Here is a 13,148-nt window from a genome sequence, read left to right on the forward strand (position 1 = left end):
ATCATAACCGCTAGCCTAAAGTAGGTCAGCCGCGCGGTTAAGAAAGGGCTTTAATCAAATTAAGACCGCACATGGAAGTCTTAAATCAATCGTGTCTGTCCAACTTCGCTATCCGAATCAATCGGCTTAGATATGATTTTAAGAAACCAATGAGGCGTGGACATGCTCATCGGCGGCTCAACTTTAGCTTAGACCAATCACATCGCTTCAAACCCTCTAATGATGCTTCGAACCGATTGTCCAAAGTATGTCGGTCACACGGTTTCAAAAGTCTTGAATTCGACCAACGGCAGCATGTAACTGCCGCAAAACGATCTCGGCCATCCAACTTGGCAAGCCAAATTGATCAGAGTAGATCTAATTTTGGGAGCCAATGAGATGTCGTTGTGATCACCGGCCGCCTATATTCCATGTGGACTGATCGACTTGTTCTCAATTTTCCCAAACGACTCCTGACGGCTACCCAAAGATGGCTGGTCACGTTCCTTTTAAGACATTGAGTTTTGCGGCTAACTAAACAGATTGTATACAACGATGCTTCATGAGCATCGATTATTTTGAGATGCTTGCTTAAGAGCGATGCTTTACGAGCATCGATTACGAACGATATTTTATAAATATCGATTTCACAAATAATTTAATTATTTAACGTAAAGGAGTTGCCTGCTATTTTTTGCGGCAAGTCTCATGACTTGACTTGTCACATATGACTACGCGCCACCTATCTTGCGCGTGATTGGTCAAAATAATTAGGTCTTGCAAGCAAGACCCGCTCAGCAACTTTCTACATATTTCCTACAAATACTCGAGACATTAAATATGTCATAAACTGGGGGATGTTCATCAGGGTATTGCTCTGGCGGTTTACATCATGCGGTGTGCAATACGCCTATTATGAGAAAGTGTCAGGAAAGGGGAACAGTTGGTAACAATAGAGAAGTAGTGGGTGTAAAACCGACCAGTCTTCCCCTCGTAGTAGGGACGTGGTTTTCATCATTTTACATGATCCCCACTTATCCATCACTTAACTATTTCCACTTCCTATGAGATCAAGGGTGTTCGACTATGACTTGTATGAATAGATTTTTCAATCTGTTTAAATAAACAACAGTTCATTAACGCAAGTATCCAGAAAACATCAAGAACTAATAGCTTACATTCTACAAGCAGGTTCTATATTCTGATACAAGTCATAAAACAACCACACCTTCATAGTTCACCATTCTGATATCAACACCTTCTTTGTTTCCCTCCCTAAGATCAACCTTTCTCCTTTATTTTGTGACTGAAGCAAGACTGGAACGAACATTTCATGGTTTAGGCCAGAATTGTGCATATTGATCTCTCGAATCTAAAGTACTCCATGTGCAGTATATTTGTTTAGGGTTTAGATTCGTTTCTCGGCGGTACACCCAATTTACCGTTTTCAGCAGAATCATTTTTTACCCCGAAACACTATGATATTTCAATTATAAAGATAAACTATATAATGTGGAAAAGAAATAACACGGACACCAAAAATTTTGTTAACGAGGAAACTGCAAATGCAGAAAAACCCTGGGACCTTGTACAGATTTGAACATCAAACTTTATCAAACCGCTATAGACACTAGCCTACTATTAAAAATTCGGACTGGAATGTAGTTGAGACCGAATGAAACCGTCACAACAATTCAGTTATAGTCGCGCTCCTTACGCCTCTTGAATCCCACCAGGACTCCGTGCAACTGACCTTAGTTGACGTCCTTTACAGCCTAAGAGTTGCTTCAACTCAATTGAAGAGTTTAAACAATCTTCCTCCCACAGATAAGCCTATATGTGGTTTCCGTTCTGACCAAAGATCAAGGTGAGGTAGGAAATCGATTGCGATAGACAAAGTCTAGCAAACCTCAAAATCCGATCTTATGACTCCCGAAGAGCAACCTAGATTAATATTCTCCTCACAAGTATAAAATTGTAGAATCACAAAGTCTGAGATGAAGATACTGTGCGATTTCTATTTATCTTACTTGTTGGAGCAAACTCGAAAAATAAGGTAAGATCAGGATACACGAACTATCAAGATAAAAATAGTTAGACCTGGCTTCACGAATCCCTAGGTGAAGTATTCTTAGTCGCTAAACCCTAGAAGGGTTTTAAGGAGAGGATGACTCTAGTTTACAACTAGGACAAACAAGAACAGAGTCGGGGATTCAAAGATCCCAGTTGTTTGAGGTTCTCCTTATATAGACTTTTAAGATCAAGGTTGCTTTAGGTTTAAGCTAAGATATCTTTGGAACCAAGCAATCAAAAATCACTGTTAGATGAAAAATTTGACTTGAGATTAACATAATAGAATATACACTCTGGTTAGGATGAACCGTAACCGAACCGTGTATAGTGACATGTTCATGAAGGTTAGCCAAAGCTACCCAATTGAATGATAAGCTTAACCATTTTCATATAACATTTTAAGACTTTAATCTTGAGTCACACATGTGATCAATCATGTCTAGATAGTGTTTTTAGAGAATTTTTCAAATGCCGATTATCTCACAGAAATAATTCGGATACATCTGAAAACATTCGACGGGGTAAGTACGTGTATTATACTTGTTCGTGAATATTTTTGTCATGGTACATGTAATGGGTATGTATACCCTTAAGACAAAAAATAAGTTCCATAACTCAATATCTTTTATGGTTTGCATACTGGTTATGCGTACCTTTTTCGGTTTTGAAACCAACAGATCTTTTCTAGTTTGCATAATGGGTGTGCGTACCTTTCCTGGTTCACGATCAACAAACTTTTTGTAGTATGGATACCGGGTATGCGTACCAAAGAGTCGCTGCCGAACTATAGCTACGCCGGTACGTGTACTAGGTACATGTAGCGCGGCTAAGGACTTATAACAGTTCTTCTAGTATGTGAACTGGTATGCATACTGTCATGTATCCAAATTTACAATAGTTTTATATCTCTCTAATAATCAATTCGAAACTTTCCCGAATAACATCAATGACACATATCACTGTTTCATGCTATTTTCAAATGATTAAATCTTGAATCATAATTTAGGTTATAGATAATAAATTGTTCTAAACCAAATTCATCTAGTATGAACAAATGTTCTTAATTTTAGTCATATTTCGACAAAGTAATCAAGATAAACTTGACTCAAAATTTCTATTATGCATGTACTGTCTAATTTGGTCATACGACAATGTCTCATAGATAGAAAGGTGAAAAATTGGGAAATAGGTGGTTCAATCTTCACTTACCTTTTGTTGAAGAAGTTCTCCAAAAGCTTCGGTTGATCTTCGCCTTCAAATGGTAGAATGCAGTGATATCCGATACTCAACTACACACTTCTATCATAATCCGAGACTTGACTAAATGTAGACTAGAAATCAAGATATAGTTTTGATCAGCTAAATTTGACAACAAGCTTGATATAGCAACACTTGTGAGCTCGTACGAGCAATGCTCTAACGGTCTTCACGTGCATGCACCTACAAACGTTCATTTTACAATATCCAAAAGGATTTTGACATGTATTAAGTCAACTCTTTGACTATGGTTTGTTGGTTTCCAAAGGATTGTTGGCTATTCATGGTTTTACCTATGCTGATTGGGCAAGTTCTATTGATACAAGAAAATCTACGTGTGAGTTTTGTATATTTTTTTTTTGAACTAATCCAATTCTTGGTTAAGAAAAAGACAGAATGGTGTGGGTAGAAATTCAACAGAAGTTCAACAGAATCTGAATATAGGTCACATTAATACAATGATGAATCTGAAGAGATGTTTGACATGTCTAGAAAACCTTATTGAATGCTATGAACTCCTGAAAGAATGAATATCATTGTGGACATGTAAATCATTGGTTGTTTCTTCGGACAACTTTATTGCAGGTCTAGCAGTAGCATTAGGAGCACAATTCTTCCTTTGAAAATATTTATAGCACCTGTCCTTCCATATTGACCAAGCTGTAGTGAATATTACACTCAAGATTTTAACATCTTTATAATTGTTTAGCCTTTTATGAATCCAGTCTCGTATGGATATATCAGTATGCATTTTGAAGAACTGAGTAACCATTAGGTATCATATATATTTAGAGTAGGAACAATGCAACACAATATGTTATGTAGACTCGAGATAAGTGTCATCATATAAACCATCACATAAACAACAATGTATGTCTTGGTTCTGGGTATATATAAAGTAGTTTTAGTATTGGTGGACTGATGTAGTTTTTAAGTGGTAGTAAAGTTCGTTCAACTCGGATTATTTAGACTCGATTTTAGACTCAAATTAAAATAGAAAACTTAAAAAGAAATTGTATTCAAGTTTATAAAAAGCACTGAGACTTTGGATTCCACCAATCTCCAATTTTTATGTGATTTAATCTAGTCAATATTTATGCAACTCTTTACGTTTAAAGTGATTCTAATATTTTCGCCTGGACAAGTACATTCTCAAAACAATAGTTGTAAATCGAAAGCATGGACCATCAAAAGATTTAACCTAAGCATGACCCATCAATTGAGAACACAACCACTTAATCAGAATCATATATTCGATTTCAGTTCAGTGCAAATAATCATAAAAGAATTACGAAAATTAAATTAAATAGAATTTACCACATAATAATTGGAAAAATGGCTTCCTCCGTCGCCTCAGCAATGGGGTTTAGCTCCTCATATTAATCACTTGCTCAAAATATTTGTTTATGGTTCAAAAGTTGATTAAAAGATGAAAAACTATAACTCTGAATGTTTGCAACGGTGTATTGGAATCACAAAACGAATGACTGAATGTTACAAAGAAGTTACTGTAGCAGAGTTACAAATTTGAGACGCTGTTCTTATTTGCAACGGATGTTCTTCAGCAGCAGCAGCAGCAGAAATACGGGTTTCCTGCAACTTGATCAATTCGCCTCTGTAGTGTTACAAATTCCTCTGAGACTGCTACAATAAATTTTTTTCCTTCCCTGGGACTTAAACACACCTTTTATACTACTCAGAAACCTAAAAATAGCGATTAATTCTCTCTTTTTCTTTTCGTGCAAGCCACGGCAATAATCTCTTCTGCCGACTTCTTTAATCGTTTCTGAGACTTCCAAACCATCCTAAACTCTTCCTTAGATAGAATACTACCTTAGGAAACAATATCACGCGTTTAGTCTCCCTGGAATTCCTAAAATAATTCCACAAAGTTTCCGTGCAAAACTCAAACTCTGTTTCCTTTTTCCGGCTTATCCAGCCCAATTCGATTGATTCCAGCGCACATACCAGGCCTTTTTAGTTGAATCCCGTCCATCCCAGCAAATTTCAGTGATTGAATCTCACTAAAACATCTTCGAAATCCAATCGAAAGTTTGGTTCTTCGCTGGTTATTTCTTCCCGCCTTTTTCTGAATTTAAACGAAGAAGATGACCTCCCCCTATCCTGTGCTGGTATCCCTTTAGCAACTGCCTGGAAATGGATTCCCCTTAGTAATTGGTCACCCATTATCCATTTGAGGGGTCCGAATAGCAAGTGTCCTCCGGGGGTGCCCCGCGCAACTTTTCGAGCCGATTTTTCCAAAAATGTTTGTTGACCAAAAATACCTACACACACATAAAACACCATAATAAGTACAAAAATGAGCACTATCAATATATAGAATCGAGACAAATTAGACACAAAAATGTGTCTATCAAATACCCCCAAACCTATTATTTTCTAGTCCTCGAGCAAAAATAAAATAAAATAAAATCCTAACTCACTGACGCAGGCATCGTCGATTGCATTTAGCGTATGCAATAATCCTTTAAACCCCTAAGTGTCCCTAGTGGCGGAATGTTGTCTCCGGAGGGCTTACAAGAGGTATACCCACAAAACGTTTACTCCAGACCTTAGCTATCTACGCACAACCTTGGAAGGCACTAAAGAATCTCCTTGGTTGGCATACTTATTGACTACAGGAGGAAGTACCCTGATGCGAAATTCCAATTGTTGTACACGAGTTTGCACTCAAGCATACTAAAATTCATATAAAGTGACAGAGCTCTACTCAGATAGTCGCACTATGGACATCAATATCCGGAGTCAAAATTAATCACATGGATAGATCAAGAAGATGGATATAGAGAAAAACATAGATGGTTTTGATGTTTACTAAGTGAACGGCGTTTCCCATATCTGTCTGAAGGCCTCCGCCAAAATGAACCTATCCTAATGGATTGAGATACTAGTCTGACTAATATCAACACAACTGGCATATATAAGGGAACTAGTCATCGATAATCCTAATTCTAGTTCAACACAACTGGAATATACAAGGGTACCAGTGGTCGACTTTATTCACTTTCTTTTTTTCTTTCTTTTTTTTTTTTTTTGATCCGTTTGGTCTAATTGGTCTGGTCTTTTTTTTCTTTTTTTCTTTGTAACTCAATCACTCTAATTCACCCTAGCATTGGTTGGCCCCACCTATCACTTAGAGAAACATGGTTTAAAAAAAATAAAAAAAAAAATATAAGTGAAAAGGACTCAACGAGATATGGTGAAACTATCATGTTATTTCTAACACCTGAGCTCTGTGCTTTTATGAATAGACTCTTCTAAATGTTTCCATCTAATCAAATTGGTTCCTCAACTCCTACGATCAAAATGCTTCCATCCACTTAGATTAGTTAGTGCAATCCTCAATAGGCATAAATTTCTAGGTTCTGGAGTTTATTTATTCATACTGCAACTAAAAAGTTTCTCCCATACCCCCAAACTTAAATCTAACATTGTCCTCAATGTTCTAAAGATAAAATTAAAAGCATGAACAAAGAGAAATTGTTATCATTTGAAGCAAAAGAGATAAGGAAAGATATTACCATGTTGAATGAGATTGGGTTACCTCCCAAAAAGTGCTAAATTTAAAGTCTTCAGCCATACGTCAAATACCACAAAATGGCTAATTACCTTTCAAATCATATATCAATAGTCGAAACAACTGTGGGTCAACAAAAGCAAATAAAATTGTCACAATTATCAGACAACTGCACCAAATCAGAAAAATGAACAGACATAGCACATCCTCATCCAAGGTTTCCTGCAAGACAACTGGGTTTTTCTATTGTGCCCATTTGGGCTTCATATGAGTGTCTTGACAAATTGACTCATTCGAACAACAAGTCTTTAGAATTTCCTCCTGGACAATATCAAGAGGATCCGGTTGCGGAGTCGGAAGTGACTCAAGTAATACCTCAGGTACACTAGGCTCGAATCCCAAGTTAGGGACTTCTAATGGAGATAATTGACCATTACTACCCCCAAACTTAGGGTAGTCAGTATTCTCGGACAAACCTCTAACTATTGCTTGAATTTCTGGATCCTCAGAGTCTTTAAAATACTCAAGAGCTTCTTCTAGTTCATTACCCCCAAACTTAGGGTCAACACTACTCTCCGTAAGGCCTAGCACTATGGCTTGAATCTCAGGGTCCGTAGAGTCTTTAAAGTACTCAAGAGCTTCTTCTAGTTCAAAAGTTTGGTCACCTAACTGACTTAAGAGAATTTCCTCATCAAGTTCATCTAAGGAATCACCAAATAAAGTGTCGTCCCAATTATCCTGAGTTAGATCCTGAACTAAAGTGCTAATCATATTCACTTCTTCTAAATCATCGGAAGGTTGTCTATTAACATTAAAGACATTTAGTTCAGTGGTCATATTACCAAAGGATATGTTCATAAGTCCGGTCCTACAGTTGATGACAGCGTTAGCTGTGGCTAAAAATGGGCGACCTAAAATCACCGGTATTTGAGCACTAGGATCCTGAACAGGCTGAGTATCTAGAACAACGAAATCCACTGGATAAATAAATTTATCAACCTCAATCAGAACATCCTCTATGACACCACGAGGTATTTTGACAGACCTATCAGCTAATTGCAATGTCATTTTAGTCGGTTTCAACTTACCAAGACCTAGCTGGTTGTATACATGATAAGGGAGTAAGTTCACACTAGCTCCTAAGTCAAGCAATGCCTTATCTACTGAATAATTACCGATCACACAAGATATGGTGGGGCATCCAGGGTCTTTATACTTAGGGGATGTTTGGTTCAGAAGGATTGAACTTACCTGACCAGCTAAAAAGGCTTTCTTATGGACATTAAGCTTACGCTTTCGTGTACAAAGGTCCTTAAGGAACTTGGCATAAGCAGGCATTTGCCTAATTGCTTCTAATAAAGGGATGTTAATGTTTACCTGCTTAAATATCTCTAGTATTTCGTTGAAAGTCGACTCTCTCTTTGTTGGAGCTAACAACTGTGGATATGGGGCTTTGGGTACAAAATGAGACCTGTCGGGAACCACATTGGCATCACTAGAAATTTTATCGGTTTCTTCAGTTAGTGGCTCCTTCTGGGGCTCATCTTGGGAACTAGAAGGTGGATCTACAGTATGTCCACTATTAGGCATGGCTACCTTATTGTCTACCGTTTTACCACTCCTAAGGGTTGTGACAGAATTCACTTGATTAAATGGTTTTGCACCTACTTCATTAACTCCTCTAGGGTTGGGTATCGGTTGACTAGGGAACTTACCTTTTTCTCTTAGAGACTCATTGATCAGACTAACCTGGTCTTTCAATTCAGAAATGGCCTGACTATGTTCTTGTCCTATCCTATTACTAGCTTCTATGCTTTGTGAAAGCAATTGACGCATATTTTCAGTATTTTGAATAAACGAGGTGAGAGTTTCCTCTAGACTTAAGATTTTCTTATCAGACTGATTCTGAAACTGAGTTGATCCTGAAGTATTCTTAGTATAGCCAAAACCTGGGGGAACATTATAATTACTAAACTGACCTTGGTCCTTAGACCATGAAAGGTTCGATGGTTTCTCCAACCAGTTATAGGTTTATGAATATGGGTCAAACTTCTGACGGTTATCAAACCTAGTGTTATTATAGAGAGCATTGGCTTGCTCTTTATTATTCTGGCATTCCCAAAAAGGCTCTACTCTACCACTAGTGTGACCCAATTCTAAAGCTTCTAACCTTTTTGCTATAGCAGCAATTTTGGCATCTGATTCATAGCCTCCTTACCCTATTAATGTTTCCTCTACCTAGAAGAATTGTTCTCTTGGGTTCCCTACAATATTCCCATTGCTGGGTCTTTTCGGCGATTTCATTCAAAAATTCATCGCCGCATCAACAGTTTGGTTTTCAAAACCACCAGTGCATAGAGACTCAACCATGGTTGTTGTCGAATAATCTAAACCCTCATAAAGGATTTGAACTAGCCTAACCTTTTCTAAACCATGATGAGGACATTGGGAATAAGTCATTGAACCTTTCCAAATACCTATATAACGATTCTCCCTCCTGTTGAGAAAATGTGCAGATTTGCGTCCTAATAGACGATGTTTTGTGCCTAGGGAAAAACTTGTTCAAAAAGGCAATGTAAGTTGTTCATATGTTTCTATTGAACCGGAAGCCAAACTATATAGCCACGATTTGGCTTTATCTTTCAGGGAAAAAGGAAATAACCTAAGTTTCAAAGCATCATCATCAAGGTCTCTAATCTTTAGGGTACTACAAATTTCCTCAAAATCCCTAACATGGAAGTATGGGTTTTCATTTTCTTTCCCTAAAAAGATTGGGAGCATCTGTAGGGTCCCAGGCCTAAGTTCATAATTTGCTTCAGTTTCGGCTAACCTGATACAAGAAGGACGAGTAGTCCTAGTTGGGTTCAACAAAGCTTTCAAAGTTGCCATTGCTGGCACTATCGGGATATTTGGGATTCTATGCAATCACAAAACAAGGCTGACTCAACCAAATCAAACCTAATTTTCTAGCAAACAAAAAGCATGATGGTTCCACTTAGATTGTTTCTAGACCAGCTTCTATTCTTTCGAAAAGGAACTCGTTACAATCTGAGCAAACCCCTCTGGAATCAATCCGAGTCAAAGTAAGTTGAATCGAGGAGAGGGAAGCTCAGTGGAGCTTTGATACCCAAGGCCTCACCGGTTACAAGGCGGCGCAGTCACGCATTCAACTCACAGAAACCATCATGAACTTCGAAGTATGCTCAAAAGAGTAACCAATATTTTTCGAACGACTTTCCTATTAAGCTCGTTACCCTATCGGTCTCGTTCTAGTCAAAATTTTAGGCTTAGGTTCGTTTTTTGGTTTCGTTTTCCTAAGGCAGGCAAGAAGAGAACGGTGATGAAATCCGAACCCTTATCTTGTATGGCCAGTCCTTGCCCTTTACTAGGAAATTAAAGCAGCCGTTTTCAAGTCCTCAGCATATATGCAAACGAAGGAATACAGTAAACCCGCTGACAGGGGATTCACGGGTGTTTCGAAAAACTTACCTCCCGTACCAGACGGGGAAGAACCGCTGAAGTCGACTCGGGCCACAACTCCTATGTCATGTACGAACCCGAGGGGCCGAGGCGATATCGTAATCACCGTCCTTCTCTGCACACAGTTTTTATTTAAACCAACCCTTCCGTAGGGTTTAAAAATAATAATGTCCCAGTCCAAAAATAAAGTCCAAAAACTGTCCAAAAATAAAAAGAAAAATTACAAAAAATAAAACCCTATTTACATTTTCTAAAAATAAACCAAAATAACTATATACAAAATCTTCTTCTCTACTCCTTTCGGATTCCTCTTTTCTTTCCTTCTTTGGCGATGCTTTCCTTTTATAACACTTTTTCTTTCCTTGTAGCTTCGCTCGAAATCTGAAAAGAATCAAAAAATACCAAAGGCGTAAAAGAGAACAAAAATTCTAAAAGAAATAAAATAAATCTAAAACCTAAAACCTAAAACCTAATACAAATCCGCGTCGGCGGCGCCAAAAATTGATGTAGTTTTTAAGTGGTAGTAAAGTTCGTTCAACTCAGATTATGTAGACTCGATTTTAGACTCAAATTAAAACAGAAAACTTAAAAAGAAATTGTATTCAAGTTTATAAAAAGCACTGAGACTTTGGATTCCACCAATCTCCAATTTTTATGTGATTTAATCTAGTCAATATTTATGCAACTCTTTACGTTTAAAGTGATTCTAATATTTTCGCCTAGACAAGTACATTCTCAAAACAATAGTTGTAAATCGAAAGCATGGACCATCAAAAGATTTAACCTAAGCATGACCCATCAATTGAGAACACACCCACTTAATCAGAATCATATATTCGATTTCAGTTCAGTGCAAATAATCATAAAGAATTACGAAAATTAAATTAAATAGAATTTACCACATAATATTTGGAAAAATGGCTTCCTCCGTCGCCTCAGCAATGGGGTTTAGCTCCTCATATTAATCACTTGATCAAAATATTTGTTTATGGTTCAAAAGTTGATTAAAAGATGAAAAACTATAACTCTGAATGTTTGCAACGGTGTATTGGAGTCGCAAAACGAATGACTGAATGTTACAAAGAAGTTACTGTAGCAGAGTTACAAATTTGAGACGCTGTTCTTATTTGCAACGGATGTTCTTCAGCAGCAGCAGCAGAAATACGGGTTTCCTGCAACTTGATCAATTCGCCTCTGTAGTGTTACAAACTCCTCTGAGACTGCTCCAATAAATTCGTTTCCTTCCCTAGGACTTAAAACACACCTTTTATACTACTCAGAAACCTAAAAATAGCGATTAATTCTCTCTTTTTCTTTTCGTGCAAGCCACGGTAATAATCTCTTATGCCGACTTCTTTAATCGTTTCTGAGACTTCCAAACCATCCTAAACTCTTCCTTAGATAGAATACTACCTTAGGAAACAATATCACGCGTTTAGTCTCCCTGGAATTCCTAAAATAATTCCACAAAGTTTCCGTGCAAAACTCAAACTCTGTTTCCTTTTTCCGGCTTATCCAGCCCAATTCGATTGATTCCAGCGCACATACCAGGCCTTTTTAGTTGAATCACGTCCAGCCCAGCAAATTTCAGTGATTGAATATCACTAAAACATCTTCGAAATCCAATCGAAAGTTTGGTTCTTCGCTGGTTATTTCTTCCCGCCTTTTTCTGAATTTAAACGAAGAAGATGACCTCCCCCTATCCTGTGCTGGTATCCCTTTAGCAGCTGCCTGGAAATGGATGCCCCTTAGTAATTGGTCACCCCTTATCCATTTGATGGGTCCGAATAGCAAGTGTCCTCCGGGATGCCCCTCGCAACTTTTCGAGTCGATTTTTCCAAAAATGTTTGTTGGTCAAAAATACCTACACACATAAAACACCATAATAAACACAAAAATGAGCACTATCAATATATAGAATCGAGACAAATTAGACAAAAAAATGTATCTATCTTTTGTTTTTGATCCAATAGGTTTGGGCTTTATTTTATTCAGTGGTAGTAGTCTTTTGTAAGCATCAAAGTGGCGCCATAAAAGAGAGTTAAAAGAACTGAGTTAAATCAGAACAACAATCTGTTGTATGAACAAATCTTGAGAGCAAAGAGTAAAATCAGAAAGAAAGAAAGGTAGCAAGATTCTTGAATATTGAGAATAAGAAAAACGAAAATGGCAGAAAATCATAATCTTGATGATCCAATTCCAGTAGGAGGGTTAGAAAATCACGATCAAGTTCATCATCAATACAATGATGAATTTGAAGAGATGTTTGACATAGAATCGTATCAGAATCATTATCAAATTCATCTTCACAGTGACGAAATTACAGGGGTTTTACAATTTCCTAATCAACATGTTCAAGAACAACAAGGTGAAGTAGTAGTAAATAATGATGTTAATCCAGTTCTTGAGGGGTTTAACGCAAATCTTGAAGAAGAAGATGTTGCTGTTCATCATCATAATCTTGAAGAAGAAGAAGATGTTGCTGTTCATCATCATCACGATGAAGAATTTGCATGGGCAATGCGTTTCCAGAAAGAAGTAGATTATAAACCTCCTGTTCTTGTACGCTCTAATGGAGATGTTGAAGAAGGTTATGCTTCTGTTCGTGGAGGTATAGTTCCAGCACCACCACCACCATTCCTTCCTCAACTTATTCGCAACAAAATTTCTGAACTTGGCGGCAGAGGACCTGTATGGTTACTTGAAATGACACCACATAAAGACGACGTATCATCACGACCAGCAAGGTTAGCTTTGCCGTTTTCTAAACTCTTGAATGGCTTTCTAAAACGTGATGAGAGGGTTAAGGAAATCAGTGTTA

This window comes from Papaver somniferum, chromosome 1, assembly GCF_003573695.1.
Source record: "Papaver somniferum cultivar HN1 chromosome 1, ASM357369v1, whole genome shotgun sequence".
NCBI classification, from domain to species: domain Eukaryota; kingdom Viridiplantae; phylum Streptophyta; class Magnoliopsida; order Ranunculales; family Papaveraceae; genus Papaver; species Papaver somniferum.